Below are 6,000 nucleotides of genomic sequence, written 5' to 3'. Positions count from 1 at the left end.
ACAGAAACTTTACCGATTCGCTTTACAGCCTTTCCCCGCGTCCTGTAAGTTTGGCCTTGTGGCTCGACCGAGATAACTCTCACAGGGGTGTGGGGGCATCTTTCACAAGAGCCTGACGCTTTCCAGTCGAGATTTTAAATTTTCTTCTGTTTCTCCGTAGAAGACGTTCAGAAGGAAATTGGTGTTAGCCATTCCCGTTTGAATTTTCCCATCGTCTTCGGTAGCTGCCCTGATTTCTCCTTCGCCCTCCGGATTCTTGGGTCGCGATGCGCCCTGGTTCCCACTAGCTTCTCCCCCCCCCCCCCGGGGGGTCACCTTGATGACCGCGGGCCCCCCTTCCTTAATGGCCCGCTAGGACCTTGTGTGCTTTGTCCTCAGTCTCTTCTCTGTTTGGAGACTACGTTTGGTGCGGTTGGTATTTAACAATGAACCTCAGTAAGCTGTAAACTGTGAAGAGAGGACCTAAGAGAGGCAGAAACATGGACGGAGAAGTGAACCATGTTTTCTGTATAGCGAACTCTTAAGTGGTGTGCTCTGCGCACGGCACTGCTCGAGGGCTTTGCAGATCTTAACTCATTTAATTTTTTGTGGCAGTTACCATCATCTCTGTTTTATAGACAAGGAAACTGAGATATAGCGAAGCTAAGTGCTTTGCCGGGAGACAAGCCCAGTGGTCTTCTGGAGCCAAGACTGCTGATCCGGGAATGCTTGGCTAGGCAGAGGGTCAGGCGATCCGGCTCAGAGGCACACTTTGGCAATCCAAGGGGGTCCCCTGGCACCTTGGCTTTTTGGAGCTCAGTGTGATGAGCACAGTGACTGTTCCCGAAGCTACCTTTGGTCCAACAGTCGTTTAGTTATTTGTACTTTGCACTCACCCTCTAGGATCGCTCTCCAAAGTCTCCAAGCAGAAGTGTGTGTGTCAGAGCACTGCTCCCAGACAACAGGTCAGAAAGAGGGAAACCTGCCGACCATTGAAAATGGGTCTTCGGTTCAGGCGCTCATCTGATTTGACCTGATGGGGTTAGCGGTCCCTGTACTTGCCTTGGTGTGTTGGCAGCGCGTGGTTGTAGCCAGGGCTCTTGTTGGCAGTCTAGGGGGGGCTCAGAGGTCCATGTCTTACACTCATGCTTAGAGGGTTGAGAGAAACCAGGGGTTCCTTGGGAGCTAGCTTGGTAGTGGCAGCGGGAAGTATACAACTTGTCCTTAGGGTATATTTGAGCAGAAGTTTGTCTCCTCAGCCTTTAAGGTCCACTCAGGTGTTCCCTCCCTCATGCTCTTGACAGTAACGTGACGAGTGTCGCATTTTGACAAATTGCCTGGGCTCCTAAGTTTGCGAGTCACTGACTTATGCTTTGTTGCATGCTTTTCCTGGCACAATGCCTGGCACAGTTGGTGCTCAGTATGTACTAGAGCATCTACGATAGTGGTCTTGTCAGTGGAAGTGTCTGGGAAAGGCAGATGTGTGCGTTTTCTATGGCTGCCATAATGTCACAGTAAACTTGGTGGTTTAAAACAGCGGAAATTTATTTTCTCACAGCATGGAGGCCAGATGTCCAAAATTAAGGTGTTGGCGGGGTTGGTGACTTTCTGGGGCTCTCAGAGAGGATCTGCTATATATTTTTTCTCTGAACTCCTGGTGCTCCTGGCTTGTAGACGCATCACCCCTATCTCTGCTTTGGTCTTCCTGTGGTGGTCTCCTCTGTGTCCAAATTTCCCCTCTCTTCTCAAGGATGCTAGCCAGAGTGTTTAGGGCCCACTTTTCTTCAGTCTGATCTCACCTTAACTTGATCATATCTGCGAAGACCATTATCTCCAAATAAGGCCACATTCGCAGGTACTGGGGATTAAGACTGGAACATGATATCTTGAAAAACACAATGTAACCCATAACAGAGCGTGTGGGGTAGGGGTGTTCTAGAGAAGGAAAACCAAGGTGCAAGGGTAGGAAGGGTCTAGAAGATCAAGGGAATTGCAGGTGGTTCCACACGTGGCCTGCGTAGAAGGGTATGGAAGATTGAAGGAGTTAAGGGTGGTCTCACCGGTGGTCTGCATGGAGCAGATCACGGGACCAAAACGGGAAGGGCTGGGAGAGCCAGCCTGCTTTGGGGAGCTGGGGCTGTGTGCCGACGTGGTTTCTCTCATAGTGAGCAAACACCGTTTCGGTGCGTGGGAGACATAGGCAGAACTGCCCTTCTGTGAGAACCACAGGGAATGTGACTTTGCCAGGGCCCCTGAGGTGGAGATGGGCGGTGTATCCCAGCAAACTCCATTGGTCCCTGTACCCGGCTAGGTGGCCTGCAGGCTGGGAGCCGCCCTGGCCACTCTCCCCTGGTTGGGGACCAGGGATTCCCCGCTGGCCAGAGCTGTGCCCCTACTGCCGCAGGAGGGGTGGGATTGTGGTCACCTCTGTGGGCCATGTGGCTGGGCTTGGGCACACTGGAGGAGGCCCTGCACACCGGGGCTTGGCTGGTATGCAGACCCCTCCTTGTTGCTTGGCACACGTGGTTGCTTAATAAATGTAAGTGTTATTGTTACTGCTTGTGTTGCTTTTCTTAATCCGTGTTCTTGGCTAGAGGGTGGGCACAGCGTCTCGTGTCAGTGCCCCCAGCACGCTGTGCAGTGGGGAGACAGGCGCTGTGGGAGTGGGGTGGAGCTGGTAGACATTTGGGCACCTGGGCTGTCTGCCAGTGCAGGTCCAGGCTAGGAAGGTGGGAGCCGCGAGGGCAGGTGCCATGCCTGGGGTCTGAGCCAGGGGCCCCTTTGTCCTCCAGGGCTGGGGGGTCGGGGGCACAGAGGTGAGGGATGGCCATCTAGGTTGGGTGTGGTTGCCATATGCTCTCTCAGACCTGGACTTTGTCTTAAAGAATGGGGGCTAAGTTGGTAAGGATGGTAAACTGGCCATTTTTAACATTACCTGTTGCCCAACTGCAAATGGCTTGTGGATGCCAAGCCCCGCCTTGGCTAATTGACTGTCCTAGGCAGCTGTCACTGAAAGCCTTCTCCCCACTGAGCAGAGCCCCGATCAAGGGAACCACCAGACCTGTTTTCCCATCCTCAGGGACAGGAGGGGGTGGTGTGGGTGGGAGCACAGCCCTGGGGCGGGCGGGAGCCAGGGCCTGGGGTGCTGTTGGTTGGCTTTGTGTGAGGGTGCTGCTCCATGATGCCCTGAGTCAGCCCCTGTGGGGGAAGTGTAAGGAAGCACATTCTCAAGAAGGGAACAGGCCCGTGTTCTCTGCCTGTGCCTGTAAAGCATGGCAACGAGCCCCCCTGCCCCGTGCTCCTCCAGAGACAGCGTTTGCCCTGCCTGCTGCCTGGGCCCCGCAGAGCTCCTCAGGCCTGGAGGCTGAGGAAGCATTTGAGTGAGGTGCAGTGGTCGCCGCCGCCAGCATGCGTTGGTTTGCCTCACAGTAGCTGTGTTTGCAGCTTCCAGACGGAGGGGGCGGCAGCCGGGGTTTGCCGCGTGGCACTAACGGGTGGTCCCCACTGGCATTCTCGTGGCCCTGGCCCTCTGCCCCTAACCTGTTCCCCAGCCCACGGGTCCGGGCCTGAGCACCTGCCCTGCGCGCTCGGGGGTCAGAGGGCGGCGGCCCTGGGGTCCCCAGGCTGTGAACACGGAACTGGCGCCCCCAGCTCCACGGGTGCGGGAGTTGGGGCGGCCCGGCACTGGTGTCCCCAAGTCCTGCAGGACCTGTAGAGGGGTCAGGCCAGTCCTTCCTGCCTCGTCTGCAGTGTGCATCCTCACTGCTCACCCTGCCACGTGAACCGTGACACGTCCAAAGCTCCCGGGAGAAGGTGCTGGACGTTGGTGCAGAGAGGGCTCCCGTAACTCGGTCCCGTTCCACTTGGCCAGCGTGTTTCCTGTGTAGAGCTCACAGCGTTGATGGGCGTACCTGTTCCTTCTCAGCTAGAGGTTGCTGGGAGGTGGGGGGACGGTAGGCCCCAGGGGTGAGGGTGAGGACGGGACCCTGCGGCGCTGCAGGGCTCGGGGGAGCCTCCTGGACTCAGATTCTTCCTCACCTGGTGGATTCCCGGGCGTAGCCTTTCGGCGCCTCAGTTCCCCCCCCTCCATACGTGGACGACGCTGTGAGCTCCTCACAGGCTGTGCCTCTGGCTGAGTAAGGGGACCTGGCACAGGAGGGCGGCTGGCATCCTCACTGAGGGTCTTCAGCCTTCTGAGCAGACACTTGACCAGCATGTATCAGTGGCATTCTGAAAAGGACGTGAGAGGCCCGTCCCAGAGGGCAGGTCACCGTGGCAAGTCCAGGGCCGTACCGGGAAGAGCATGTGGCTGCTGCATGCGCAAGACCCGAGCGAACATCGCGCGTTTGAGAGAACACACACCTCTTCCTTCCGCGTGGAAGCTCTCACAGAAGCCAAGTGGTCTTGCTGCCTGTGATGGGCATTTGTAAGCGCTTCCAGCCCTGAAGACAGGAAGGGACTCCTGCGTGCCCTAAGGAAGATAAAAGGGGGTTTGCTGTTGCATTAACGTTAGGCGTGTTTTACTGTGCCTTTAGAGTTTTTGGCAATTGGACGTGTGCGTCAAACACAGAGCTAGGAACACAAGGCAGGGGCCGGCTCCTCCCAAGGACACTTTGCATGTGGGCTTTGTGTTGTTTTTTTTTTTTAAACCCACACACCTAATTCATGTATTCTGCAGTTGGGTCCCATTGGCTTTCCTCAGTAGAGTCTGACACCACTTGCTGACCTCTCACGTATTCCCTGGTGGCTGCCTGTGTGCTAGGAGGGTAGACTGGGAGCCCTGATCCATGAGCAATGTAGCTGCCCTGAGATGGAGAGGGAAGAGGCAGCAGAAGTGCCAAGTGCTGGTTCAGCCACCTGGTGATGCCTAACCAGCTATCCGGTTAGCCAGGGTTCTTCCCTCTTACACCTCAGCCCGCTCCTAGGAACTTCCCTCATGCGTCCATCCACCGCATGTCGTGGGAGGCAAGCCTTGTGGCCCTGTCTGTAGCAGCAGAAGGTCTGAGCCCGAGTGAATCCCATGTGGGATTCTTAGGAAACTTGGGAGCTTTGGGGACAATGATTAGGTAGGATTTTATATGCTGATATAGAAGAATCTCCAAGATGTCAGAGCAGAAAGGGACCAATGTAGACCAGAAGGAAGAAACTGCTCCACCTGTAGGGAGGAGGGAGTCATATGTCCAAAAAGGAGCAGAGGCTGGCTCACCCTGGTGGCTTTGGGTGGGAAGACCAGAGGGGCAGAAATGAGAGAGACACTCAGACGAGGACCTCTCACCACCACTCATCAGTCATAACTCGATGTTGACCTCTGGCTCCTCCAGATGGTGTTACCAAGCTCTTGGGTCATCTCTCCTCAGAAGGCCCCCCTTCCCCTCAGGATTGGTCATCTTTCCTTAGGAAGCCTTGCTTCTGGATCAGGTCATCCCTCCTCAGAAAGTCTTGCTTGGGATTGGTCACGTCTCTTTAGGAGGGTCCCCCTTGGGATCAGTCCTCTCTCCTCAGAAAGTATTGCTCAGGATCGGTCATCTCTCCTCAGGAAGCCTCCCCTTGGGATCAGTCATTTCTCCTCAGGAAGCCTTGCTCAGAATTGGTTATGTCTTCTCAGGAAGCCTCCCCTCAGTATTGGTCATCTCTCTTCAGGAAGCCTCTCCTCAGGACTGGTCATCTCTCCTCAGAAAGTCTTACTCGGGATTGGTCATGTCTCCTCAGGAAGGCCCTCCTCGGGATTGGTCATGTCTCCTCAGGAAGGCCCTCCTCGGGATTGGTCATCTCTCCTCAGAAAGTTTTGCTCAGGATCAGGTCATCCCTCCTCAGAAAGTCTCGCTCAGGATTGGTCATCTCTCTTCAGGAAGACCCCCCCACACACACACACATCTCAGGATAGGTAATTTCTCCTCAGGAAGTCTTGCTCCAGATTGGTTATCTCTTCTCAAGAAGCCTCCCCTCAGGATTGGTCATCTTTCCTCAGAAAGTCTTACTCAGGATTGGTCATCTCTCCTCAGGAAGCCTCTCCTCAGGATC

The 6,000-nt window shown here is 55.4% G+C and overlaps 1 protein-coding gene across 1 annotated transcript in view; it reads left to right on the top strand.

The window, feature by feature from the left end:
• The first annotated feature begins 6 nt into the window (after positions 1–6).
• SS18L1 (SS18L1 subunit of BAF chromatin remodeling complex) overlaps positions 7–6,000 on the top strand; it is a 28,560-nt gene continuing 22,566 nt past the window's right edge. Inside the window, exon 1 of the mRNA XM_025864970.1 lies at positions 7–44. The gene's annotated coding sequence lies outside the window, so the exon portion shown is untranslated. The remainder of the gene's footprint in view (positions 45–6,000) is intronic.

Source organism: Callorhinus ursinus, unplaced genomic scaffold, assembly GCF_003265705.2.
Source record: "Callorhinus ursinus isolate GAN/ISIS: 27379988/994484 unplaced genomic scaffold, GSC_fseal_2.0 scaffold89, whole genome shotgun sequence".
Taxonomy (NCBI): domain Eukaryota; kingdom Metazoa; phylum Chordata; class Mammalia; order Carnivora; family Otariidae; genus Callorhinus; species Callorhinus ursinus.
Note: the sequence above shows the minus strand (reverse complement) of the source record. Positions and strands in the feature narration are given on the sequence as shown.